Genomic DNA, 27,964 nt, shown 5'->3' on the forward strand with positions numbered 1-27,964 from the left:
TACAGGACTGTTTAAACTTCAGTTCCCAAGAATTCAACAGGTTGTCCCCCCTCAGCGGAGTAAAATGGTTCTCTGTGTGACTGGCGAGCGTAGAAGCGGCCAGAATTGAGGTAGGTCTTGGTCTTGGTCCCAAGTCGTAAATTCGTTTAAAAAGGCAGAGGGGGTCTGGATTACCAGTCGTTGTGGATAAAACTGCGAGCTACATTCATAAGAAAAAAGTATTAAGCCAAGTTACTCTGAAATCGGGCAGCTGGTTGTTAAATTATGTTCACTTTTAACGCAGGGAAGGTGAATGCGTTCTGTACACTTTCTAATTAAACTTTCGTGTTTATTTGCAGTTTCAGATCACAAGATTAAGCGCACGATTTCGCCGATTTTTCCCTATTGCGCTACATGTTTTATCTGCTCCCTTCAATGTTTCACGCGTTCCAGCCACACGTGTTGACAATTCGCTGTTTTCTTAAGCGCCCTATCTTTTCACGCATGTTTTCTCTCCTAATTGCCTCTCTGCTTATGGATGCCCTCCACTTCGGCCACGCCGCAATGGCCATTCGTTTCAATTCTCCAGTATCGCTTTCACGATCTGCAATCGCGACCGCGGCAAACTGATAAATGGTGTTTATCGGTCAGGATACTTCCCCTCACGTGTTGGAAAGGAAGGCAGTGAGTTTTCACGGATGCTTATATCCCAGCGCGGCGCTTCCCTCCTGAAACCCCGGTTCTCAATTGAGAAACACACACAAAATGCGAGAGGAACTCACGGATCGGGCAGCATCTCTGGAAATGAATAAACAGTCAGCCGAAACGGGCCGAAACCTTTTTAACAGGAAGGTTGAGTTTCAGCTGAGAAACCTCGTTTTCCCCTACTTCAGACTTCCCGTATAAATCCACCACAAAAAGCAAATCAAAACTACCTTGCGGCGGCGAAGACACTGGACAACAGTATGATACTAACAAAAGCTGCTTAGACAAGCCTGTCATCCGAAATATGTTTGATAAGTGTTTTTTTTAATAGAACAGGTCTACAAAGTAGAGGGAATCTTAAAACTATCGAAGTTGTTTATTGTTTACTGAATTGTCCGCTGTAAAACTGTCCTCAAATCGATCGGATTAAATAAAAAAAATTCAATTAAGACCAAAAAAACTATGTCCTTTTTTCGCGGTTGCGTTTTTTTTTGACAACGGTTAAGCCTTTTAGATCCAGGGGAAGTATAGGCTAAAATAAATGTCTTTATTACAGCTCCCGAGCGTCTGGTAGGAGAACAGTAAATAGGAGAGGAGAAGTACATAAACAAAAGACTCGAAATCTGGTCACTATCTACTTTCCACCCCCCCCCCCCCACCCCCCAGCACTGATTCCCTCGCCAATTTGATCTCTTATCCAATAGGCACAGCTTTCAGTTGTTGGAAGGACTCATTGCCTGATCTTGCAGTCAAGACTCGTTCCAAACCAAATGAACTTCTCAAGCGCTGGAGAAGTGTTAAAAAACGACCCGCCCCGGGGCTTTCTTTCCCGAGACGAAGCTTTGAACTCGCACCAGGTGGGCGTAGAGACCATCTCTCTACGCGGGGGGAGTCAAAAATTGACATCCCAATACCTGAGGGTGATCACAGTTAAACCGAATAAGACTCCCACCCAAAAAGGGGTGAGATTCTGGCTACGAATGGTAGCTGTATTTAAGTGGACGGCGAGTGGTTGTAAAGGCTGTATAAAGAAACGCGGAAGCAGGCTCGATGGGCTGAATAGGCTGTCTATCTGGGAAAACAGTTCCTGGACAACCAGCGTCATCAGACTTGGCTATCGGGACAAGTGGTGAACTAATTTAGAAAAATGATGTGCGCCGCGAGAAGAGCGGAAAAAGACACTGACTCCCTGGCGGCGGAAAATAAATAAATCGACTCCCTTTCGCTGCCTGTCGAAAACAAACGTGTTTCAGAAATGCAGATTTATAACTTAAAAACGACAGACACAACAACGGGAAGGAAGTGGTTCTTTCCTGACACAATTCACTGTATGGGGTGTTTTGATGTAAAATGCAAAATAAAGATTTTCAGCTTCCAAATCTAGAGCGATTCGAAATTTAACTTGATGCTGGGCAAGTCACTAATCTGCTTGTGTTGTCTACAAGAATCGAGTCCAGACCAATTCGCATTTTGCAATCATGTTTGTATAAACATAAAAAAATTCTTAATTGTCCACTTTTACACCGAATCGAAATGCAGAATCACTGAAGTATTTAACGAATGGATGCAAGTTTAATCACTTACTCGTCTTCGGAACCACTGCCTTATTCAGGATAGTTTTATTAAAACAATTCAATCTATGTATATACATTTTTATACATTTATTACGCATTTTGTTGTGATTTTTTAATCTTCTTGTGCTGTATTGGATACGGAGTATCGATTGTTTCGTTCCCCTTTACACTGGTGTACTGGAAATAAACAATCTTGAATCTTGTTCAGTGACAATCATACCCGCCCCATGCTCAGAGAGATGTCGGTGATAACTTCATTGGTACAATAGCGGTTTAAAAAGCAGCTTTATGCTCCACTATTCACTGTAATTGGCTCGTTTTCGTTCTAACACAAATGGTAAAAGGGAAGGATCCGTTTTCTCATTTTAAAGTGGGACCCAAAAAGTGAAATGTAAACACATTTCCTGAGCTCCCTTTATGATTAAATAACACATTGGCTTGTTGCAGTCAATCTGTGCAAAGATATGCAGCGGTTTTCCAGCCTAAGAGAGATCATTGGGTGACACTGGGATTTTAAAGAAGGCGCCGGCGGGATACAACTTTATCTGTCGCGCACTCTCTCTCGCTGATGTGTGAGGTCTCCTAACACGTAGAAGTATTCTCTTGACAACAAACCCGCCTGTGTGTACCACTCTGATGATTACTGTGTGGGCACTGTATAGAAATGCTTCTGTTTCCTCTCCATCCACTATTGAGTTGTTTATTCGTGAATTCGGCACGTACTTCCTTTCAACTATTATCTCATCACAAGCTTCTACTTTTTTTTGGGTCTGTTTCGGGGTTGAGAGATCAGTTAACGTGGCACGTTAAATCTCGAGCAGTGACCAACTCCTACACTCCCCATCGATCCTGCTTTCTGCCCTGTCAGCGTCTTATCTCGACTTGGCGGCAGTTGCTGGCTACACGCTCGCTGTCTCTCCCGTGAATGGGTGAGAGTGGCTGCCGACTGCACAGCGCCTCTCTTGCCGGCCTCTCAGCGCCGAGCGAGACGTGGAGAGAGCACCAAGAGCTTTTCCGATTTATTCGGATGTTTCCAAAAGCTGAAGATATTCGGCCCATCCCAGAACCACTACTTTACCCTTTCTGTCCGCCACCTTCTGTACAGACACCAGTACCCAGCGTCACTTATGCACATACAATCAGTCTTCGTATATAAGCTATCTTACGTAATTATATTTATTGTGTTTTTTTTAATTATTGTGTTCTATATCTTATTGTGTAATTTTGTGCTGGATAGGATCCGGAGTAACAATTATACGTTCTCCTTTCAACTTGTATACTGGAAATCTTACGCAATCCTAAAAATAATCTTAGTTCACAGAAACGTGTAAAAGATTGTATCTGTTACCGTCGGTAAACACCTCCTTCCGATACATCACTGTGTAACATAAGGCGGCAATTCGGTTGTCTGTGTACAAAGCTAGATTGTTCGACAACTAGATTTTAATACAATGTACAAGCCTTTCCTGTTTTTCCACTAATTGCGTGAGTTGGTATCTGATACCCTACGTGCTAAACTTTAAGAAAACTAATAACTTTAATAGTTCAGCACTGAACGGATTCCACTACCTAATGGATTCATTCTTAAAAGACTACAACTTGTGTTCTCAATGCTTATTGTTTATTCATTTATGATTAGTATTATATTTTTTTCTTTATGTATTTGCACAGTTTGTTGTCTTTTGCACATTGGTTAGTGTCTTGTGAGGTTTTTCATAGCTTCTATTTATTGTGAATGCCCCCAAGAAAATGAATCTCAGGAATGTATACAGTGCCATATATGTATTTTCGTTACACATTTACTTTGAACTTAGAACATTTTTGAACTTTGAATTACAAATTGGAATAGATTGCTGCTATTTCTTAGCATGTAGGGCATCAGATACCCATTCACCCAATTAGTGGAAAAACAGGAAAGGCATGTGTGGTGGGGTGGAGATACATCTCTACCAAAAGGGGTATATGGTGTTCCTTCTCTCTGCTAGCCTAAAGGTCACCCTTGTGCAAAGTGTAGCAACTGCTTAGCAACCCCCACCCCCCCTCGCCTCCACAAAGCGGGGGAACACGTGGTGGATGGCAAAATGAGCATTTGGTGCATATCACAAGCCCTGGTTATTCAAACACTGATGCCAGGCAGATAGTCTCTGAAGAGTATTGATAATGGCTGGGGTCAGCCGTCTTGTAAGAACACTGTCCAGAAGAAAGCAATGACAAACCACTTCTATAGACAAATTTGCCAAGAACAATCATGATCATGGGACCACAGAATGCACACGTCAAGTGACACTGCACATAAAGATGATGATGAGTCTTACATAAAATATGAGAAACTTCACTAGTTAGATGCTTAGCCTACTGTAAGATGTGAACAGCTTGCATACCAATGCCATCGTCTGTGATGTTAGACAACCTTTCAGCACCAACATTGCCTTCTCACCCTCTGCAATTTTTACACCTTTGCTATATCAGTAAACAAATAACCAAGTTCAAACTTCAGGATTGTTTAATGTCATTTCCAGTACACATGTCTAAAAGAGAACAAAATAATTGTTACTCCAGATCTGATGTGGCACAGAGAAAAACAATAAGAAAATATATAAAAATACAATTAATATAAATACATGAGATAGCTTATATACTTGGATTGTCCATAAAGTGAAGCCAGGCACAGAGGTATCACAATGAGTGCTGGTTTCGACTGAACCCAGGTGTGGACGAATGGCAGGCTCCCATGTAGAGGCAGAAACAAAAGGTTATACATAGGAATTCAAACTGAACGTTGGTGATATGACTGAGCGATACCACAAGACAAACATTCTCAACACACAGTACCCCACAAGGAGTGGTAAACAGGAGTCCACTTTAAATAATCACAAAATGTGGAAAACCCATGCCAGTCACAATGAAGTTGACAAGATTCAACAGGGAACACAGCTCCAGTTCAGACAACAATCAGTAAACACAGGTGCTTGAGAAACTTAGAAGCCCAACACCCTACAACTTGTTGCAGAGGCTCACAGAGCTCATGACACAGGAGTGACTGATATGAAATAAAGGAGTGATGACGGGGATGTGGAGTGGTGGGTTAGTGCGTGGAGTTGCTGAGCAGCTTTGCTGCTTAGGGAAAATAAGTGTTTTGAGTCTGGTGGGTCCTGGTGTGGATGCCACATTTTGTCCTCGCTGATGGGTGTTTAGAGTAATGCAGGAGTAGGAGTTAAATGGAAAAAGAATAAATTATAAGAAATACCTTGTACATAATACAGATGGTATCAATTCAGTTATGAACAGGATTGATATAAACATACACTGAATGGTCATTTTATTCGGTAAACCTGTATCTAATCAGACAATCATATATCAACAACTCAGTGCATAAAAGCATGCAGACAAGTCAAGAGGTTTACTTATTGTTCAGATCAAACAACAGAATGGGTAAAAAATGTGATCTAAGTGACTTTGACTATGGAATGATGGCATAAAAAAAGGTTGGGATCCCCTGCTCTAGAGTTTACAAAGAATTATGCAAAAAATTGTGAAATGAAGTCCAGTGAATGGCAGTTCCATGGGTTCTGTTGTGTATACTTTCAGATGTTCTTACAGTTTCAGATACCTTACAGTTTATCCCCCACACCTCAAAGTTTAGGCTGCATGTAATTTGGTACTGACCAGCATGTCTCTCAAGTTTTCTCTCCTAAAAGCCGACACTATAGTATACTGTAGGCTAAAATGCTTTATTAATGAGAGAAGTCAGAGGAGAATTAGTAGAGTGACTGAAGTTGACAGGAAGGCAAGAGTAACTCAGATAACCTCATGTTACAACAGTGGTGTGCGGAAGAGCATCTCTGAACAGACAACATGTTGAACCTTGAAGTGGACATGGTACAGTGGCAGAAGACCACGCCGGGTTCCACTCCTGTAACTATTAAAGTAACCATCAATCCTCTACAATCTTCTTCACTATACTTAGACTTGAAAGGCCTCACAAATCCCAGACCACAGCAATACTGAACCTACTGTAAAACCTAACACATCGACAAAGACTATTAGGCAGAATGAACGACAGCTGGCATAGGGTGGCGCTTTGGCACTGCAAGGAGTGTTGCTCCATCAGAGCTTCAGTGGTTCTATCCTAACATCAGGTGCTGTCTGTGTAGAATTTATGTACTTCTCCTGTCACAACATGAGTTCCCTCTTGGTGCTTTGGTTTCCTACCAGCCATAGTAAGCTATTTTCTCTCCCAAGCCCATCAAATCTCCCTCAGTTTCCTGCCAATCACTTTTATAATGAATTAATTCACCATGCCATCAATAGCAGCTGTTGGCAGGAAACCCAGAGGGAGTTGATGGGCATGTGAGACAAAATAGGTTACTGGAAAATAAGAGTGGAATGAGACCTATGTGAATCCTCTGGGAGCCAGCCTACACCTTATTGACTGATCGTCCTTATTCCAAGTCAAAAGTCAATATGAGCAAATGACTGTAATGCTACTGTTACTGTCAAAGTCAGTTTCCATCAGCTGCTCTCCTACCTCTGAGTTATCTCTTCAGTGTGCTATATCGTCATTACAGAAACAGGCCCTATCCACCCAGCTATTAATAAAAACAACAACAACTGGCTTTTATAACAAGAGGAATTGAGTATACGAGTAAAGAGGTCCTTCTGCCCTGGTGAGACCACACCTGGAGTATTGTGTGCAGTTTTGATCTCCAAATTTGAGGAAGGACATTCTTGCTATTGAGGGAGTGTAGCGTAGGTTCACAAGGTTAATTCCTGGAATGGCGGGACTGTCATATGTTGAAAGATTGGAGAGATTGGGCTTGTATACATTGGAATTTAGAAGGATGAGAGGGATCTAATTGAAACATATAAGATTATTAAGGGATTGGACACACTGGAGGCAGGAAGCATGTTCCCGCTGATGCGTGAGTCCAGAACTAGAGGCCACAGTTTAAGAATAAGGGGTAGGCCATTTAGAACAGAGATGCGGAAAAACTTTTTCACCCAGAGAGTGGTGGATATGTGGAATGGTCTGCCCCAGAAGGCAGTGGAGGCCAAGTCTCTGGATGCATTCAAGAGAGAGTTAGATAGAGCTCTTATAGATAGCGGGGTCAAGGGATATGGGGGGAGGGCAGGAACGGGGTACTGATAGTGTATGATCAGCCATGATCACAGTGAATGGCGGTGCTGGCTAGAAGGGCCGAATGGCCTACTCCTGCACCTACTGTCTATTGTCTATTGTCTAACAACAACAACAACAACAACAACAACAACAACAATAATAATAATAATAATAGCAACAATACTAATGATGGAACATGAACATTGTCCCTGTAGTAATATCTACAGCTGTTATCATCCCTAAATCACTACACAATAGCATTAAACAATTTGGGCTATGCAGCAATATTTATGTAAATCTCCAGAAAGCCACAATAGTAAACACCACTGGAATAGTCCAGAAGTTCTTTCAGTTGAGCAATGAGTGTGCTTGGCTATGCCCGTTACCTCAGGTTTTACCAGCTTGCGATCTGAAATAAAAGTACTAGAATAATACTGAAACTTATTTTTAGCGCACTTTCCATACAGACAACATAGTTTGAAGTATTTTACAATGGAATATGCTGCAAACATGAATATAAAAGACAAGAAGTTGTCAGTTAAAAGCAAGTTTAAATAAATAGCTTTTGAGCTGGTGTTTAAGATGGACAATCTGCACCCCTTAAAGTTTTAGGTATTGAGTTCCACAGTTTAGGAGCATAGTTCAGAAAAGCTGATGTGCTAATTATCTTTTGAGAAAGATTGTTTAAATTTAAGGGACTGGCAGATGAAGACCTGAGAACTGTAATGCAAAGCAAATCTGTGATGTATTCTGGTCCCAGACCATTGAGAGCTTTAAAAACAAGTGAGAGAACTTTAAATTCAATTCTAAAAGATAGAAGAATCTGATGCAGAGCGGTAAGGATGTATAGAATAGTGGTAAAGAGTATAGATTAGGCATCTATACTAATCCCATACGCTGGTACTTGGTCTATAGCCTTCCCATGCCTTGGTAATTCAAGTGCTCGCCCATTGTGAGAATCTCTTCCTCCACCATCATTTCAAAGTATTCCAGATTCCAACCATTGAGATTAAAAAAAAATCTCACTCAGATGTCTCTGGAAAACCTTCTTGTCTTCATTCTAAATGTATCAAGGATGAACTTTTATTGGCCAGATCTATTTGCATGAATTAGAAATTTTCTGTGGTGTGACATGCAACTAAAACAACATCCAACAATCATAATAAAAATTAATACAGAAATAACATTAGAAGTATAGATATAGAATAAAATGTGCATCAATATATAAATATTCTCATGTATTTACAATGCACTGATTTAAAGTGTTTTCAGCACAGTGCAGTGGTGGGGTAATGGATGGTGGGTGTAAAGTCAATTCAATTCAATAACTAGAATGCTTGGTCTGATTAACTGCTTGGGGGAAGATACTTTTAAGATGGTATGAAGATTTTGTTTAATAGCCCTTTAGCACTTTCCAGAAGGGACCTTTTGGAAAAGGCAGTTTGCAAGGTGGGTAGTATCCGCAATAATTTTTCCTGGCCATTTCTCTGTCCTCGACACATATAAGTCTTGTAGTAATGCTAGATGGCAGCCAATGACCTTTCTTGTTGTTGGCTGTACTTTTTCTTATCTTGTGAGAGGATGATGCACCAAACCAGACAGTACTGGCTGATGTGAAGATGCTCTCTATGATGATAAGTGTTCCATTTTTAATATCTATTATAGGACAAAGTCCACTTGAATCTACCCTGCTTATGCCCCTCATAATTTTGTGTATCTCAGACACTAATGATTTCATCGATGTAATAGCATATTAAACTTCTTCCATTCCTGACTCTTCATTTCCTCTCTGTCGCCTTTTATTTGTCAACAATTTGGACTCAGTGAGGTATGAGTATGTGGTGATGGGTACTGGAGTTCTATGCTTTGAGTGACTGGCGATTCATTAGCTTGCCCTGCATCAAACATGCTCCTTAATCTCATTCTTGATAGAAAGCTTTTCTAATGCCCAGATGACCTCTCCACCCCTACCCCTACACTGGTGCCTGTGAAATTTCCCAATGAACGTGCTGATTTAGTGCCAATTTGTGCTTAATTGGGCTAATAGCTTCTAATAACTGGACTCAGACTGAGTATTTATTTACTTAGAGATACAGCACAGTAAAGAGGCCCTTCCAGCCGAACGAGCCTGTACAGGCAGCAGCAGTAATTGAGCCTGGGTCGCTGGCACTATAACCACTTCTCTACCGTGCCAAGTAATTTTGGGTAATTTTTGTAATTTTGATGACCTGAAATGAGTAATCTCATTTTGTTTAAGTTATATTACCAAGTATAGACACAAAACTGTTTTGCTCTCATCAAATCGAAATGAAAGGCCATTCTCTTATACTGCTACTGCCCCAAAAGCCGCAATACCCTCTAATTGCTTTTCTTTTCTATGATAATTTCAGGAAATGGAATATTTTCTTGCCCTCTCTCTGCAGTGTTAACTTTAAGTAACTTAGGTTCTGTCATTACGTGTCTCACGTAATGTTCTCTCTGCATTGAGCTTTATCTTCAACCTCAAAACCTGCTCTGTTATTCAATCAGTGTGACTTTTTCCAGCTTGAACTCAGCCCACCCTGTGGCCCCGAATAAGAGTACCAATTTATTATTAGCAGCAGAGAGAGGAGACTTTCATCTTATGAACATAAGTTGGACTCAAACCAAATCCTGAGATGAAAGGCATTTAAGTTAGTAGTATGTTATTACTGTACGTCCAATTTTGAAAATTCATTTACTTCTGAAGTTGGCATCTTCGCATAATCTTTCCATGTATTAGAAACACAATTTAATATTCCAGTAATTTCCTCATGTATTCAGTCATCTTCATTAGATTTTGCTTGTATATTTTAAGCCACATTATAATTAGGATCCATGCAAGATTTAATAAAAATACCTGTCAACACTTTAAAGTCTTACATTCTTCCTAACTGATCATTGTAAACGCTCAAAATAATTAAACAAGGAAAATTAATTGTGAATATCACTGAATTTTTCACAGGATAACTCCAAGTGTGGTCAAATAAAGCTTAGCAAGTCACATTGACAATTAAATCTCCTATCAGTATTTCCTGCAGTTTACTGTTAACTCCAGCTGTTGTTACTTAACAGAAAATAAATTGGTTTTTATTGTATGCAACACACACAAAATGCTGGAGGAACTCAGTAGGACACACAGCATCTATGGAAATGAATACACAGTTGATGTTTCAGAATGAGGTCTTTAATCAGGACACCCATAGATGCTGCCTGACCTGCTGAGTTCCTCCAGTATTTTGTGTGTGTTGATCTGAATTTCCAGCATCTGCAGAATCTTTTGTGGCTATGACTTGGGCTTTTAATTTTGCCTTGTTTGAATGAAGAAGCAACGGGGGTACAGATTCCACCAGGTACACAATGCTGAAATTTCATTCTCCCATTGGATTCTATCGAGAGTTGGAGAAGAATCAGGAAAACTTTGGCTAATTTAATTCAATTATTGTCCTTTCCTTCTTGTGGATTCTAGTGTGTAAATTAGAAGTAGAATTTTGTAAACTATAACAGTGGGTCCACTTCGGATGTGCTTAACTGTCTGCAAAGAGTTTGACATTCAAGGAAACAACACTGTGCAAAATAGGTAAAATATATATATATCTATATATGAATTTGTCAACATGGAGTGGAGAGCGAGTTTTTAAATTTGGCAGGGGCAAAGTGTATTGGGAATGATGAGGATGGGGCACTGAAAGGGAGGTGTGGAACAGGTGGCAGAGGAGAAGTGCCAGGGGCAGGGGGATGCCATGGGTGCAGTCACACCCACACCTGAGACACCAGGCAAAGTTACATGATTCCAAACAACTGGTTCATTGATCATTATAGAATGTCTCTCTGGTGCTTTCTGCTCTCTCACCTCTCCTTTCCCTCTTCCCATGCAGGTGAATGCAGGCTTGATTTCACCATTTAAGTGAAATTTGGATAAGTAGATGCTCAACAATGGTAAGGAGGTGCGGGTCAATGGTACTATGCAGAATTATTGTCCAGCTCAGATGAGATAGGCTGAACTTGTTTCTATTCTGCAGTGCTGTGTGACACTAATATAATGATCAAATCGGCTGGGCTATTTGACTCAGATCAGAATCAGAACCAGGTTTAAGCTCACTGGCATATGTCGTGAAATTTGTTGTACTATGGCAGCACTATAGTGCAATACATAGTAATAAGACTATAAATTACATGAAGAAATACATTTTTCAGTTGTGCAAAAAGAGAGCAAAAAATTGGAAAGAAGATGGTGATGTAGTGTATATGGGATCAGTGTGTGTTCAGAAATGTAATGGTGGAGGGAAAGAAGCTCTTCCTAAAATGTTGAATGTGTGTGTTCAGTCTGCTGCGCAGTGAGAAGAGGGCACGTTCTACATGACATGCAATCACCAAGGTGACAAAAGTCTTAGACAAATATGTATAGCTAAGACGCCGAAGAATTTTGCACTCCACTGTAGTCATTTTATGTATTGTAGTTTACTGCTGCCACAAAAGAAAAAACACATTTCATGACATATGTGAGTGATGATAAACCTGATTCTGATATGGGTCTCTATTGTGGACTGAGAGTGTGAATGGGGTAGGGAGAGGGGAATCATTTTTGGGAAAGGGGGAAAGGAGCGGGAAACACCAGAGAGATATTCTTTAATGATCAGTAAACTGATTGTTTTGATCAAGTGCCTGGTGCCTCAGGACTGGGTGTGTCTGTGCCCGCACCACCTCCCACCCCTGGTACTCTTTCTCTGCCATGTGTCCTACACCCCTTCCACAGCGCTCCACCCTTGCCATTCCCAACACCCTTTGCTACTGCCAGATTTACAAACTCACTCTACTGCACAGTGACAATTACTAGCTATATATATATGTGTCTAAGACTTTTGCACAATATTGTATACAGCCATGAAATTAACTGTTTTGCGGTAGTACGTCACAGTATATAATAAAAATATAAATTACAATAAAATATATCTAAATACAAGTAGTGTAGTGTACATTAATTCATTGTTGGTTCAGAAATCTGATGGTGGAGAAAATGAAGCTGTTCCTAAAATGTTGAATGTGTGTCTTCCGGCTCCTGTACCTCCTACTTGATGATAGCAATTAGAAAAGGGCATGCCCTGCATGATGAGGGCCCTTTTAAACAAGTCTTTTGAACAAGTCCTTGATGCTACAGGAGGTTAGTGCCCAGAATGAAGCTGGATGGGTTTGCAACTTTCTGCATCTTTTTGTGATTTTGTGCAGTGGCCCCTCATACCAGTGATGCAACTGGTTAGAATGGCTCCATGGTACGTAAGTAGAAATTTGCTGGAGTCTTTGGTAACATATCTGCACCAAACGTCCTTGAACACTTCATGAAATATAGCCTTCTTAGTAATTGCATAACATGTTGGGCCCAGGATAGATCTTTGGACACAAAATGCTGGAGCAACTCAGCATGTTAGGCAATATCTATGGAAATGAAGATACAGTCAACATATCAGGGCTGAGAATAAAGGGGAAAGACACCAGAATAAAAAGGTCAAACACGAGGAAATCTGCAGATGCTGGAAATTCAAACAACAACACACACAAAATGCTGATAGAACACAGCAGAGCTTCTCCCTATAGATGCTGCCTGGCCTGCTGTGTTTTACCAGCATTTTGTGTGTGTTGTAGAATAAAAAGTTGGTGGGAGGGGAAAGAGGCTAGCTGTGAAGTGATAGATGAAGCCAGCTGGATGGGAAAGGTCAAGGGCTGGAGAAGAAGGAATCTTAATAGGAGAGGAGAGTGGACCATCAGAGAAAGGGAAAGATGAGGGGGAAGTAATAGGCAGGTGTGAAGAGGTGAAAGGTCAGAGTGGGGAATCAAGGAAGAGAAGGGGTGGGGACAATTTTTTTATCCGAAGGAGAATTTGATATTCATGTCATCAGGTTGAGGGCTACTCAGATGGAATATAAGGTGTTACTCCTCCATCCCACTCGCCTGGCTTCACCTATCGTCTTCCAGATAGCCTCCTTCCCTTCTCCACATCTTCTTATTCTGGCTTCTTCTCCCTTCCTTTCCTTTCTTGATGAATGGCCTCGGCCCAAAACATTGACTGTTTATTCATTTCAACAGATGCTGCCTGACCTGCTGAGTTGCTCCAGCACTTTATATGTGCTGCTTTGGACTTCTATCATCTACAGAATTTCTCTTGTTTAGATCTTCAGAGTTGTTGACACCCAGGAGCTTGAAACTGTTTTTATATTATACAGAACTACATAAACTGAAGTCATTACTGTTCTTAATGTGGATAGTTGTTTCAGATATTGATTTCTACATTATTTTCTTTGCAGGCTTTGAAACTACTGTGAGAAAATTATTTCAACAAGTTGCATTTTTAAAGGAGGATTGTCACAGAAAGAATCGAGACTAAGCGTTGTTCAACTCAAGGTACGTGACTGAAACAGTGTTCAAAGCGAGAATTTGTGAGAATATTTCGAAAGGTACAGAAAGAGAAGAACAAATGAAAGGGGGTGGGAGGGCAGGCTTGGACATGAGGGGTATCAGACAGGTGTCCAAAGGTAGAATAGCAGGACCACTGTAAGCAAAGCTCTGAATGAGTCAAGTGAGGACATCAAGATTCAGGATTGTTTAATGTCATTTCCGGTACACAAGTGTAAAGGAGAACGAAATAATTGTTACTCCGGATCCAAAGCAGCACAAAAATCACAATAAGATAAAGAATAATAAAACCACAATAAATACATAAGATGGCTTATGTATATAGATTGATTGCATGGCCATAAATAGGTGTTAGGTACAGGACTGTCTGCACATAAGGTAATTCTGACAGGAAATGATAAAGTCATGATGGTTCTGGGATTGGAGGAGTGGACTAGTGGTTGGAGATGTTGATCAGCCTTACTGCTTGGGGAAAGCAACTGTTTTTGAGTTTGGTGGTCCTGATGTGGATGATATGTAGCCTCCTCCCTGATGGGAATGGGACAAACAGTCCATGAGCAGGGTTGGTAGGGTACTTCATGATGTTCAATAAGATCTTGCCTGAATCGACTTTGCTGTCAACATCATCTTTCACATTTGTACAATTGATGAAGGGTCCTGGCATAAAACACCAGCTGTTTCCTCTACTCCATAGAAGCTGCCTGCCCTCCTGAGTTCCTCCCGCATTTTGTCTGTCTTGTTCGCATAATTTAAGGGAAACAATCAATCTCCACCTGGAATATATTCAATAGCCAACTCCAGCACTTTCTGGTATGAACAGAATCAGAATCCACATGCAATGTTCCAGATATCATTATCAGTGAAAACAGCTCATCCTCGGAATCTCACGTATCTCAATAAGTTCGTCTCTCATTCTTCAATCCCCCAGTGAATATAAGCCCAGACAGATGGACATTCCTTCGCCCCAGATATCAGTGTAATGACTCCTCTCTGATTGTTTCAAATGTAACAACAAACTAAGCGAAAGAAACTCTGCTGATGCTGGAAATCCAAAGCAAGGTGTACAAAATGCTGGAGGAACTCAGGTGGTCCGGCAGCATCTATGGAAATGAATAAACAGTCGCTATTTCGTGCCGAGACCCTTCTTCAGGACTGAGAAGGAAGAGGGAAGGTGCCAGAAAAAAAAGGTGGGGGGGAGGGGAAAAAGGCTCGTTGGGGATGACAGGTGAAGTCAGGTGTGTGGGAAAAGTCAAGGGCTGGAGAAGAAGGAACATGATAGGTGAGGAGAGTGACCAGGCAAGAAAGGAAAGGAGCAGGGTTCCTGGGGGAGGTAATAGGCAGGTGAGAAAAGTTAAAAGGTCAGAGTGAAGGATACCGGAAGGGGAAAGGAAAGGAAATTTGTTTACTGGAAGACAAAATTGATATATCTTTCCCCAAGTATGGAAACCAAAGATGTAAATACTGTAGAACAACAGCAGTAGCCTCAACAGTGCAAAATTATACTATTTTTTCTGCTGCTTTTATACTCCATTCCCTTTGTAGTAAAGGCTGTCATTAGAGTTACGTCCACTCGCTTGGTCCGGATACTGATACTTGTATCATGTTCTCTTTCATCCCTTTCATCCCCTGGTCATATCCTAAAGCCAAAATTCTACTCAAAGCCCCTGGTATTTTTTGTTTTTAGTTGGTGGTTAAATGGTGGTTGGCGGTTTAGTGATTGAACTGTATTGCGACAACAACCTTGTACTCGATGTCAGTAAGACTAAGGAACTGATTGTAGACTTCAGGAATGGAATGTCAAGGGAACGCACACCAGTCCTCACCAAAGGAAAGGGTGACCAGTTTCAAGTTGCTAAGTGTCAACATCTCTGAGGATCTATCCAGGGCCCAACATATAGATGCAATTACAAAGTCTAAGGCTGCACAACTCCAGCTATATCTCATTAGGAGCTTCTGGCAAATTAGTATGTCACCAAAGACTCTAGCAAATTTCTGCGTATGTACCATAGAGAGCATTCTGACTGGTTACATCACTGCCTGGTATGGAGGAGCCATGCACAGGGTTAGAAAAAAGTTGCAGCAAGTTGCTAGCTGAGGCAGCTCCATCATGAGCACTAGCCTCCCCAGAATTGAGGACATCTTCAAATGGTAATGCCTCAAACAGGCTGCATCTATCATGAAGGATGCTCATCACCCAGGATGTACCCTCTCATTGCTACCATCAAGGAGGAGGTACAGAGCCTGAAGACACACACTCAATGTTTAAGGAACACTTCTTTCCCACTGCAGTCAGACTTCTGAATGGACAATGAACCCATGAACACTACGTTGCTATTTATTTCTATTTTTGCTCCTTTTTGCATAACTTATTTAACTTATTTACATATATATATTCTTATTGTAATTTGTAGCACTTTTTATTATTATTATGTGTTTCAACATACTGCTGCCACAAACAAGAACTTTCAGGACATATGGCAGTGATATTAGACACAAAGTACACTGCAGATGCTATGGTCAGATCAAGACGTACAAGCAAGCTGGATGAACTCAGCAGGTCAGGAAGCGTCCGTTGACTGCTCATTTCAGCGGATGCTGCCCGACCTGCTGAGTTCATCCAGCTTGTTTGTACGTCTTGTCAGTGATATTAACTTGATTCCAATTCTGATAAAGTGGCAATCTATCATTTCCCTTCTCCAGTGTTTGTAAATCCAAACACAGGATGTGAATTGAATCTCTTTCCTCCTCTTTGCCACCTCCTCTCCCATAAGGAAACTCATGAAAGATTACTGCATAATGAAAGTACAAGGGTTTGGGGAAATATGTTGACATTGATGAGGAAGTGGTGGGGGGCAGAAAGGGACCATGAAACACAGAATATCAACATTGATACAGACATAAAGAACTCCAGCATATTTGTTAACCATGATTTCCCTTTCATAAATCCATTTCTTTTTGATGTTGGATTTGGCAAGTTAAAAGAAAGAATGAGTAAAAGTGGGTGAGGATGAGTATTAATTGAAAAGCAGGATTTCTAACATTATCGGGCATGTGGAACAATTTAAACTCAGTTATATTCTACCAGCAACACAACCTCTAAATGAAATGAAGAAATATTTGGAGGAAATAATTGTGGAAGAAAGAGAGGTTGATAGTAGAGTTGTAGGGTGGGGAAATGAACACAGGTTGGTGGTACAGATGAGGATACAGATTACCGTAAATTCCAGACTATAAGCCGCTACTTTTTTCCCACGCTTTGAACACTGCGGCAACACTGCGGCCTATACTACGGTGCGGCTAATGCATCTTTTTTTTCATGCCGCCAAAAACATTTCGCCTCGTAACAGTAGACCAATAAAATTGATGAGTAGTTCACAGAGGTCCAATGAAATTGTACGATAAATCAAGCGCACTTTCACAATTAAATTGTTGTAAATCAGTCAACTGTACTCACCCTCATCAACATGGAAAACACTCGAAGAAAAGCATAAGATGCAGCTTTTAAGTTAAAGGCGATCAATCTGGCGGTTGAAGAAGGAAATCGAGCTGCTGCACATAATCTTGGCATAAATGAATCGATGGTGAGACGGTGGAGACGCCAGCGTGAAGAACTGAGTCAATGCAAAAAGACGACAAAAGTTTTCAGAGGTAATCATAGCAGATGGCCCGAACTTGAAAACTTTCTTGAAGACTGGGTTAACACACAGAGAGCAGGCGGCCGCGGTGTTTCCACAGTGCAGATCAGACTGAAGGCTAAAGCAATCGCCACCAAAATGAAAATCGAAGATTTTAGAGGTAGGCCATTGTGGTGTTTTAGATTTATGAGACGTAAAGGCCTGTCCATCAGGGTACGCACGACTCTGTGTCAGCAGCTCCCTCCCAACCACGAGGAAAAACTTGCTAACTTCCGCACATTCACTCAAACAAAGATAGCGGAGAATTCCATCGGGCCAGATGATATCATAAATATGGATGAAGTACCTTTGACGTTTGACCTGCCTCTCACTCGGACTGTTAATAAAAAAGTTGACTCGTCCATCACACTGAAAACAAGTGACCATGAGAGAACGCATTTTACTTGTGTTCTGAGCTGCACAGCATCCGAACTAAAGCTTCCACCAATGGTGATTTTTAAGCGGCTGACAATGAAAGTTCAGTTAAAGCTGCCATCAAGAGTACAAACTCAATTCCAGCTGTGATTCCTGGGGGCACTACGAAGTATTTGCAGCCACTGGACATCAGCGTGAACCGGGCATTTAAAGTGGCGCTGCGCGTTGAGCGGGAGGCTTGGATGACGAGCGGCGAGAAATCCTTTACCAAAACAGGATGCATGCGAAGAGCATCTTTAACTCAAGTCTGCCAGTGGATCCTAAATGAATGGAGCCGTGTCACAACATCCACCATCACCAACGGGTTTCGAAAGGCTGGACTGCTGCGTGATGAAGAGGACCGCGTGCGCTCAAGTGAGAGCGACAACGAAGAGACTGAAGTGAGTGACGAGATCCTGAGGTTGTTCAATTCGGACACTGAAGAAGAGGACTTTGATGGTTTTAGTGCGCAGGAGGAAGATGAAGAAGGCAATCAATAACTTTTCCCGGTAGGCTGCAGTATATATATTTTTTTTACCAGTTGTTAGGAGATATTGGAATGTTGTTCGTGCACTGTTCAGTAAAAAAGTATACGCAACGTAATTTGTGTGTTACCGATACCTAGGTATATTTAAAAGTAGCTGTGTTACAGGCACTGTTCGAAAAAAAGCATTTGCAATATGTATTTGTTTATGTTACCATACGGATTTAATTAAAAGTTAAAAAATCCTCACGTGTAATATCTTTCTGTGTAAATATCTCATATTACAACGTGGGACACCTGCGGCTTAAAATCCGGTGCGGCCTGTACAAGTACAAAGTTGATTTTCTTTCTAAAATTAGAGTGTGCGGCTTTTAATCAGGTGCGCTCTGTAGTCCGGAATCTACGGTACCTTGGAGATGGCTATAAACTCCATTTCTTAAACTCAGCTGATAGTAAAATGCAGACACTAGAACCGTGCTTCACCAGGAGAGATTGTAATTAGATCTCTACATGGTAGCTTTGCTCTTGTCTTTTGTTCCTCCACAAACTATCTCTTTAAATCTTTTAAATCCCACCTCAAAATGGTGAACAAAGGAAGTGTGCACTAACTTTTATGATGTTATTTAAAAAAAGCATTGGCACTTTGCCCGAGAGGACTTCATTCCTGGATAGTAGGCATGCTCAGTCATTTTTCAAGATTGGAATTATTTTAATGTGCCGTACTGTTTCATGAGCATGATCTTGGTCTTTCCATGACCATAATTGTTCTTGGAAAATTTTTGTACATAAGTCGTTTGCCATTTCTTTCTTCTGAGCAATATCTTTACATGATAGGTGACCCCAGCCATTATCAATACTCTTTAAGGATTGTCTACCTGGCATGAGTGGTCACATAGCCAGGACTTGTGATATACACAGGTTGCTCAGATGACTATCCACTACCTGCTCCTGTGGCTCCACGTGACCCTGATCAGGGGGCTAAGAAGGTACTGCACTTTGCCCAAGGGTCCCTTGCAGGCTGTTGGAGGGAAGGAGTGCCTTATATCTCCTGTGGTAGAGTTGTAATTCCACCCCACCACCCAATTGGCACTGTATCCATGGCTTTTTCAACAGTGGTCAAATGGAACTGGTACATACTAAAATCTGAAAAACCCTTGGTGTCAGAAAAGCATTGGAGTTTTGCCTGAGTGGATTTTATTCCTCAATAGCAGGCTTGTTCAGTTATTTTTAAAGTCATGGCCTTCGCAATAATGGTCAAATATATTCAAGATACTGGTACACACTAACACCTGAAAATTCATTGGGAATCAATACTGTAGATGTTAATGTTCTGTGTGACAGGTTTGTGTGAATCTGCAGCAGATTTGAAGGTAGGAGACAGTATTCTGAAAGAGTGAGAACAGATGCCTGCATTGTAGAGCTAAGCAGCTTGTTATAAATACCCAGCAGTTTAATTGGTCTGAAGATTTTATCTTTATCCAAGTTTTCAGCAAAAAAATACAATAGTTTTTCAATTACTCTAATGTGATAATTCAGCCCTTGTTTTACAGGAAGTCATGATAATATTTTTTTGCTGAAATATTTTCAGATCTCTCCATGTTATTTCCTTCACTATTCATGATTCTGAGGAGTTTCTGAGCTTCTAATTCTGGTCTATTTTATTGCCAAGGTGTAATCAATTCATTCTTGACAACTGTGTGATTAGCTGACCCTATCTTAAGCTTGGCAATCTAATTCCTTGAAGTTTGTTGCCTGTCTAACACCGTTTTAAAACAAAAGTTGTTTAAAACTTGATTCTTATTATTTAGAACTTTGTTCCTCTGAACGTTAAAGGTTGAGGGGAGAGTTGATAGAGGTATACAACATTTTGAGGTGTGTAGATGGTAAATGCAAGCAGGCTTTTTCCACTGAGGTCGGGTGGGACTGCAACTAGAGGTCATGGGTCAAGGGTGAAAGGTAAAATGTTGAGGGTCATAGAATCATAGAAAAATACAGCTCAGTAACAGACCCTTCAGCCTATCTATTCCATGCTGAACCATTTAAACAGCCTACTCCCATCGATCTGCGCTGGAACATAGCCCTCAGTATGCCTACCATCCATGTGCCTATCCGAACGTCTCTTAAATGTTGAAATCAATTTTTTATAGCAGAAGAGTAACCTCTCTATTCCTGAAAATTAATTGTCCTTCTATTAATATCACAAAATCAATCCACAATTTCTGGTCACCCTCATGCTGATTATTGTGGGAACTTACAGAGAATGATGTGAAAAACTAAAATAGAAAATTCAGAGGGCAAAAGCACTTTGTTAATGAGGGAGGTCAGAGGAGAATAGCCAGACTGGTTCAAGCTGACAGTAACATTTTACAGTGTACAGAAAAGCTTCTCTGAACACACGACACATCAGACCTTGAGGAGGATGGCCACTTTATTAGGTAGAAGAGGTACCTTTACACTTGGCCACTGAGTGTTGATTTCTGTGCTCAGTTTCCCATTCTCTGTAAACCTGAGAGAGTTGTCCATGAAAATTATAGAAGATGGGTAGTTTCTGAGATACTCAAACCACCCCATCTGGCACCAGCAATCATTCTATGGTCAAAGTAATTTAAATAACTTTTTTCCCCCTATTCTGATGCTTGGTCTGAACAACAACTGAGCCCCTTGACCATGTCTGCATGCTTTTATGCAATGAGTGCTGCCACATGATTGGCTGATTAGATATTTGCATTAATGAGCAGGTGTGGGGGTGCGCCTAATAAAGTGGTCACTGAGGGTAGAATAAACATTTCAGTGAATTCCAAAGGAGTGCAGCAATGTTGGAACATCAGTCATTTGAATGACAGATTGAATCAAACGCTTGCATGCTCATATTCTATGCCAGACCCACATTTATACCTCAATCACAGTAACCAAAAATGAATTGGCTTGTCACCATCATGTTAGTCTGAGGGACCATGATGCCTTGTTTCTTTGAAACAAAACCAGTTCAAGAAAACACATTAACCATGCAGGTAATACCTGCTGATCTATTCACGTCCTGTGTGATCTCTGCTTCGAAAAAGAATTATTTCCCATTGAACTAGCTACCAAGTAATTTGAGAGGTCAGATTAAGCTGGCGGCCTGAATCTTGTACTTCCTACATCTGTAGCTGCAGAGTGTACACTCCACACCTGGATTGCTGACAAGTTGTTAGCCATCACTAGTAAAAGCCACTCTTTAGGAGAAAACGCTGGAAAACATGAAGAAATCAAACGGAGCCATTTGTCACCTCTAACTCAAAAGCTGAAAACCTAACATCTAAAGCTTATGATTCCAGGAAAAGAAATTGCAAATTACCCAAACTCTAATAGGATGCCTTTTGTATTTTGCAGTGCTTTTGGATTCAAAATTCAAAACTCAAAATTGTTTAATGTCATTTCCAGTACACAAGTGTAAAGAAGAATGAAATAATCATTATTCCAGATCCAATGTAGCATAAAAAGACACAATAAGATGAAAAATACAATAATATTAAAACACAATAAATATAAATAGATAAGATAGCTTATATACATAGATGCATAAAGTGATGCTAGGCCCTGGAGTGTCTGTACATAAGGTGCCTCTGACAGGAAATGATAGCATAGTGATGGCTGGGGGAGATGTGGTGGGGTGATATTAGTGGTTGGAGGTGTTGATCAGCCTTCTTGCTTGAGGAAAGTAAATTAAGTAAGGTTTACAATGGCACTGGTGAAAGACAATGACGACTTATTGGCCACAAACAAAACTACTAACTACTTTATCAATCACAGTTTTTCTGGAAAATTATCACTGCAGTCATAGCCTGTATCCTCCCTTTCAAAGTTGAGCTTTCGAACTACCTGTATGACCTGGCATTTTTGTAGTGCAAACTGAAGTCCCGAAGGTGCAGGATGTGGCGTGTACAGGCCAAATCGCGCCAGTGGGGCCCGGACCAGAGAACGAGGAATGAGCTAATATATGGCCATTGCTGGAACGACTTGGAGCCAGTTCGAAGAGGTAGATCAAGGTGAAGCGGTGGGGCCCATGCACGAGAGTGAGAGAGATGGTTGGCTGATTTTAAGCTTCAGGCCAGATGGGAAAGGTCGACGCTGCATAGCTCAGGCCTGAGGGCATATCAAAGTGGCAGGGCCTGGGTCCGAGAGGGAGGAATGACCCCAGCTTTGGATGATTTAAGCACTGGGCCAGATTGAAAATGTCAGGATATTGGGGCCAGAGGTGAGGGACAGGCGATTCAGCTTACTACTCCATGAGGTTTACTGAACTCTGCACTGAGATCTGGGTGCTCTGGTTTCCCCCCACAGTCCAAAGACATACTGGTTATTAGGTCAATTGGTCATTGTAAATTGTCCTGTCATTTGTCTAGGCTTAAATAGGGCATTGCTGTGCACCATGACTCAGAGAGACAGAAGGGCCTTTTCCATGCTGTATCTCAATCAATCAATAAATAAGTAAACAAACATATTATATAATACTGAATTGGAGACTGCAGCTGCTAGAGCAGGCAAGGATTGATGCTGAAGCAAGGTATGGGCTGGAGTTGAGATATGAGGCCAGAAGGTGGTGCGAGAGGGAGAAAATAAGTGGAGTGGAATGCTGAGAACTTGAAGCTGAGTGAGAGAGCAAAGTGGTAACAATGGGTTTTCAGTAGCCTGCAGATGGGTGCATAGAAAGCCCAGATGGAGCTAAGGATACCTGGGGGCAGGTTAGGTTCCAGTTCCTCAAGGAAATCAAGTGGGAATGTAATGCTGAAGTTTCATAAGGCATTGGTCAGACTGCAATTAGGAGTACTGTGCTGGGCAGTTTTTGACCCCTTATCTAAGAAAGGATATGCTGGCATTGGAGAGGGTCCAGAGGAGGTTCACGAGACTACAACTTTCAAGGACTCTACAACTCAAGCTCTTGATATTTATTGCTTATTTATTATTATTTGGTTTATTTTTTTCTTCTTCTTGTATTTGCACAGTTTGGTGTCTTTTTCACATTGGTTGTTTGTCTGTATTTGCTGTGTATGGCTTTTCACTGATTCTGTTGCGTTTCTTTGTATTTCCTGTGAATACCCATAAGAAAATGAATCTCAGGTTGGTATATGGTGACATATATGTACATTGAAAATAAATTTACTTTAAAATTTGGACGAATGAGAATGTTACTGGGAATGAAAGGGTTAATATAAGAGGAGTGTTTGATGGCTCTGGGTCTATACTTGCTGGAGTTTAGAAGAATGAGGGGGTATCTCACTGAAACCCGTCAAATATTGAAAGGCCAGATAGAGTGGATTTGCTGCGGATGTTTCCTATCACGGGGTAGTTAAGGACCAGAGGGCACAGCCTCAGAATAGAGGGACATTCCTTTAGAAAAGAGATGAGGAGTTAATTATTTCTCCAGAGGGTGGTGAATTTGTGGAATTCATTGCTAGAGCTGGTTCTGGAAGACAAATCACTGGGTATATTTAAAGTGGAAGTTGCTAGATTCTTGATTTTAAAGAGCATCAAAAATTATGAGAAGAAGGCAGGAGAATGGTATTGAGAGGAATAATAATAAATTAGCCATGATGAAATAGTAGTGCAGATTCAATGGGCCAAATGGTCCCTCCATCAGATGTTTCGTTAATCGGATTAGTTGTCCCAGTTGTTTCTTAATAAAGACAAATCGTTTAGGAGTTTGTATGGAGGGCACAATTTCCAATTTCCAAATCTGCAGGTTCACAAACTTAAAGATGCAGTGGGTGTTGTAGAGAACAATTGTCGGCTCAGGGAGATATAGAATGGGTGGTGAATTCAGCAGAAGGATGGCAAATGATGCCTATTAATGAAAAATGTGAAGTACAGTGGATTCCAGTTAACTGGGCCATCGGTTAATCAGCATAGCCGCTTATTTGGGACAAATCTTAAAGAACAAAAACTACTCTAGAAAATAGACTGGATTTACTTCATTTATTTGAGACACTATGTCACAATATTGGGGCAGGAGACTGTTATTGATCAGGTTCTAATTAGTGTCAGTTGCATGCACTTCTGTGGCCGCTCAGTGCTACACTGTACTTTGAGTGATGAGGTTTTAAAATAGCATCAGTTGCGGTTGTTTGTGTTCAAAAAGCAATGATTTTTTTATCACTGTTAGCCGGTAAGAAATAAACAGTAAGCCAATTCAGAACTGTTTTGCTCGGAGATGTTCTCCAGTCAAACTTGGAGATGCCAGAAACAGCAAGGAGCGAAAATGAAACGATTTCACTACGTCAACAAATTAGGAACTACGAAGAATTTGAAGGTATCGTCAATCATCTTGAACGTTACAATGCAAGTGAATATTTGGATGCCATCATGGTTTGAAAGTAGTCCATTTTTTGCTCTAGGTATCTACATTGATTTTGTTCATTGCGTAGACTGGATGAATTCATCCCTCGATAAATATTAGGAACTAATAAAAAATTTCATAGTATTGTAGTAGTATTGGTAGTGTTCTAATTTGTTCTGTATTTCACTTAAATGCATAATTTGTTTCTCGGTTTGTCCTTTTTATATCTTTTTAACTACTTCCATGAAACTTCGGGGCTAGTTGGAGCAGCCTAATAATTAAGACCAAAGTGTCAAGGACACAACTGAATCCATTGTACATATGCTGATAAGAAAAATGTGAAAATGCAATATTCATTTGTCATTAAGGACTTCCATCACCCAGGACATGCCCTCTCCTCATTGCTACCATCAGGGAGGATGTATGTATAGGAGCCTGAAGACACACTCTCACTGTTTTAAGAACTGATTCCTCCTCTCTGCCATCAGATTTCTGAGTGGATAATGAACCTATGTACACTAACTCACTATTTTTCTCTCACTTTTTGCACTAGTTATTTAATTTAATTTATATATGAAGTCTGCTCAGGTGATCCAACAGCCAGGAAGGTGGTATTGCAATGCTCTGTGGAGGGCAAAGGGCATTGACAAGACACAGAAGATGTCATGGTCATCCACTGGTACCAAGGAAGAGCCCAGATTATGACGCTTGTTCATACCACTGGACCCGGACCCGGAGTTTGAGAGAGAAGGACCACCCCAGTGCATTGGCTTTTCCAATTTAAAAATTCTCCTGCAAGGGTTTCCTGTCATTGATGCACACCATGGACACCGCGACATATACAAAGTAATAGGTTGAGAGGGTTACCAACACAGAAACTCTGTGGATTATTCTTTGAAACTAGAAAGTCAAGATGGTGTTTTAGAAAGATCATACATAATCCTGGGTTTCATAAATTAAATTCAGCAAGTCACCATTATCCTTTATAAAATACTGGTTCAGATCCAGCTGGAGTATTTTATCGAGTTTTGGGCTCCACACTTTAGCAAAGATGTGAGGGCTTTAGAGACCATACTGAAGATTTACTGAAGATACCAGGGATGAAGGACTGCTGTGTGTATGCATTAGAAAGGCAGAATTTTTCCTCTTGAAGCAGAGGATGTTATTATTAATAATAATATTAATAACTTATTTATAGAAAATCTTTTATACAATGTAGTTCAATGTGCTTTACAATGGGATAAAGTACAAACATGAAAATAAAAGATAAAAAAACTTGTTAGTTAGAAGCAAGATTAATTCAATAGTTTTTGAGATGGTGTTTAAAAGTGTCAACTAAGTCTGCATCACTTATAGTTCTAGGTATAGTAGTCCTCATTCTAGTAGTCCTAGGTATAGTAGTCCTAGTTCTACTAAGGTAGGTGGCGTTGTGGATAATGAAGTAGGTTTTCAAAGTTTGCAGAGAGATTTAGGCTGGTTAGAAGAGTGGACTGAATGATGGCAGATGGAGTTTAATGCTGATAAGTGTGAGGTGCTACAGTTTGGTAGGAATAATCCAAATAGGACATACATGGTAAATGTTAGGGCACTGAAGAATGCAGTAGAACAGAGTGATCTAGAAATAATGGTACATAGTTCCCTGAAAGTGGAATCTCGTGGGTAGGGTAATGAAGAAAGCTTTTGGTATGCTGGCCTTTATAAATCAGACCATTGAGTATAAGAGTTGGGATGTAATGTTAAAATTGTACAAGGCATTGGTGAGGCCAAATTTGGAGTATTGTATACAGTTCTGGTCACTGAATTATAGGAAAGATGTCAACAAAATAGAAAGAGTACACAGAAGATTTACTTGAAAGTTACCAGGGTTTCAGCATCTAAGTTACAGGGAAAGGTTGAACAAGTTAGGTCGTTATTCTTTGGAGCGTAGAAGGTTGAAGGGGGACTTGATAGAGGTATTTAAAATTATAAGGGGGATAGATAGAGTTGACATGGATAGGCTTTTTCCATTGAGAGCAGGGGCGATTCAAACAAGAGGACATGAGTTGAGGGTTAGGGAGCAAAAGTTTAAGGGTAACATGATGGGGAATTTCTTTACTCGGAGAGTGATAGCTGTGTGGAACGAGCTTCCAGTAGAAGTGGTAGAGGCATTTAAAGTAAAGTTGGATAGGTATATGGACAGGAAAGGAATGGAGGGTTATGGGCTGAGTGTGGGTCAGTGGGACTAGGTGAGAGTAAGCACTCGGCATGGACTGGAAGGGCCGAAATGGCCTGTTTCTGTGCTATAATTGTTATATGGCTATATGGTATTGAATTCCACAGTTTAGGAACATCGTTCAAAAAAGCTGACCTGCCAATTATCTTTTCAAAGTTCAAAGTAGATTTATTATCAAAGTACATGTATGTCATCATGTACAACCCTAAGATCTGTTTTCTTGCAGGCATGCTCAGTAAATCCAAGAACCATAACAGAATGAATGAAAGACGACACCAACAGGATGGGCAAACAGCCAATGTGCAAAAGACAACAAACTGTGCAAATATACAAAGTTAAATGGAAATAAAAAATAATAATAAATAAATAAGCACTAAATATTGAGAACATGAGATGAAGAGTCCTTGAAAGTGAGTCCATGGGTTGTTGGGAATTTTCTGTGATGGGGTGGAGTGAAGTTGAGTGAAGTTATCCCCTTTGGTTCAAGAGCTTGATGGTTGAGGAGTAAAACTGTTCCTAAACCTGGTGGTGTGGATCCTGAGGCTCCTGTACCATCTTCCTGATGGCAGCGGTGAGAAGAGAGCAAGATCTGGGTGGTAGGGGTCCTCGATGATGGATGCTACTTTCCTCAGAGATTATTTAAATTTAACAGAACGGCAGATAACGCTAAGAATTTAATTTAAACTTATTAAACATATAGATAGTCGGAAACTAGTCCCTTTGTGGGAATGGTCATGAACCAGGGAAGTTGGGTGCCATAGTAGTGTAACAGTTAGCGCAATGCAATTACAGCTCAGGGTCTTCCGGTGATTCTGTAAGGAATTTGTACATTCCTCCCCTAACCATCTGGGTTTCCACTCAGTGCTCTGGTTTCCTCCCATGGTCCAGTGGCATACAGTTTAGTCGGTTAATTGGTCATTGTAAATTGTCCAGTGATTAGCACTTCAATAACAGCAATAACACTTCACGGTTAAATTGGTGGGTTGGTTGGCAATGTATCCTGTTGGGCCAGAAGGGCCTGTTCCACACTGCTTCTCTTAAAAAATATATAAATATGTTAA

At 40.7% G+C, this 27,964-nt stretch overlaps 1 protein-coding gene across 4 annotated transcripts in view; it reads left to right on the forward strand.

Annotated features, from left to right (window-relative positions):
• Nucleotides 1-27,964, forward strand: part of si:dkey-87k14.1 (leucine-rich repeat transmembrane protein FLRT2) — a 104,611-nt gene that overhangs the window by 608 nt on the left and 76,039 nt on the right. The window contains exons 1-3 of one of the 4 annotated variants that reach the window (XM_059962477.1): nt 50-110; nt 11,274-11,334; nt 13,695-13,791. The gene's annotated coding sequence lies outside the window, so the exon portion shown is untranslated. Of the gene's footprint in view, nt 1-5; nt 111-11,273; nt 11,343-13,694; nt 13,792-27,964 lie in introns of those variants that run through there. The other 3 variants (XM_059962485.1, XM_059962470.1, XM_059962492.1) reach the window with 3 other exon arrangements.

The sequence above is a fragment of the Hypanus sabinus genome, chromosome 2 (assembly GCF_030144855.1).
Source record: "Hypanus sabinus isolate sHypSab1 chromosome 2, sHypSab1.hap1, whole genome shotgun sequence".
NCBI classification, from domain to species: domain Eukaryota; kingdom Metazoa; phylum Chordata; class Chondrichthyes; order Myliobatiformes; family Dasyatidae; genus Hypanus; species Hypanus sabinus.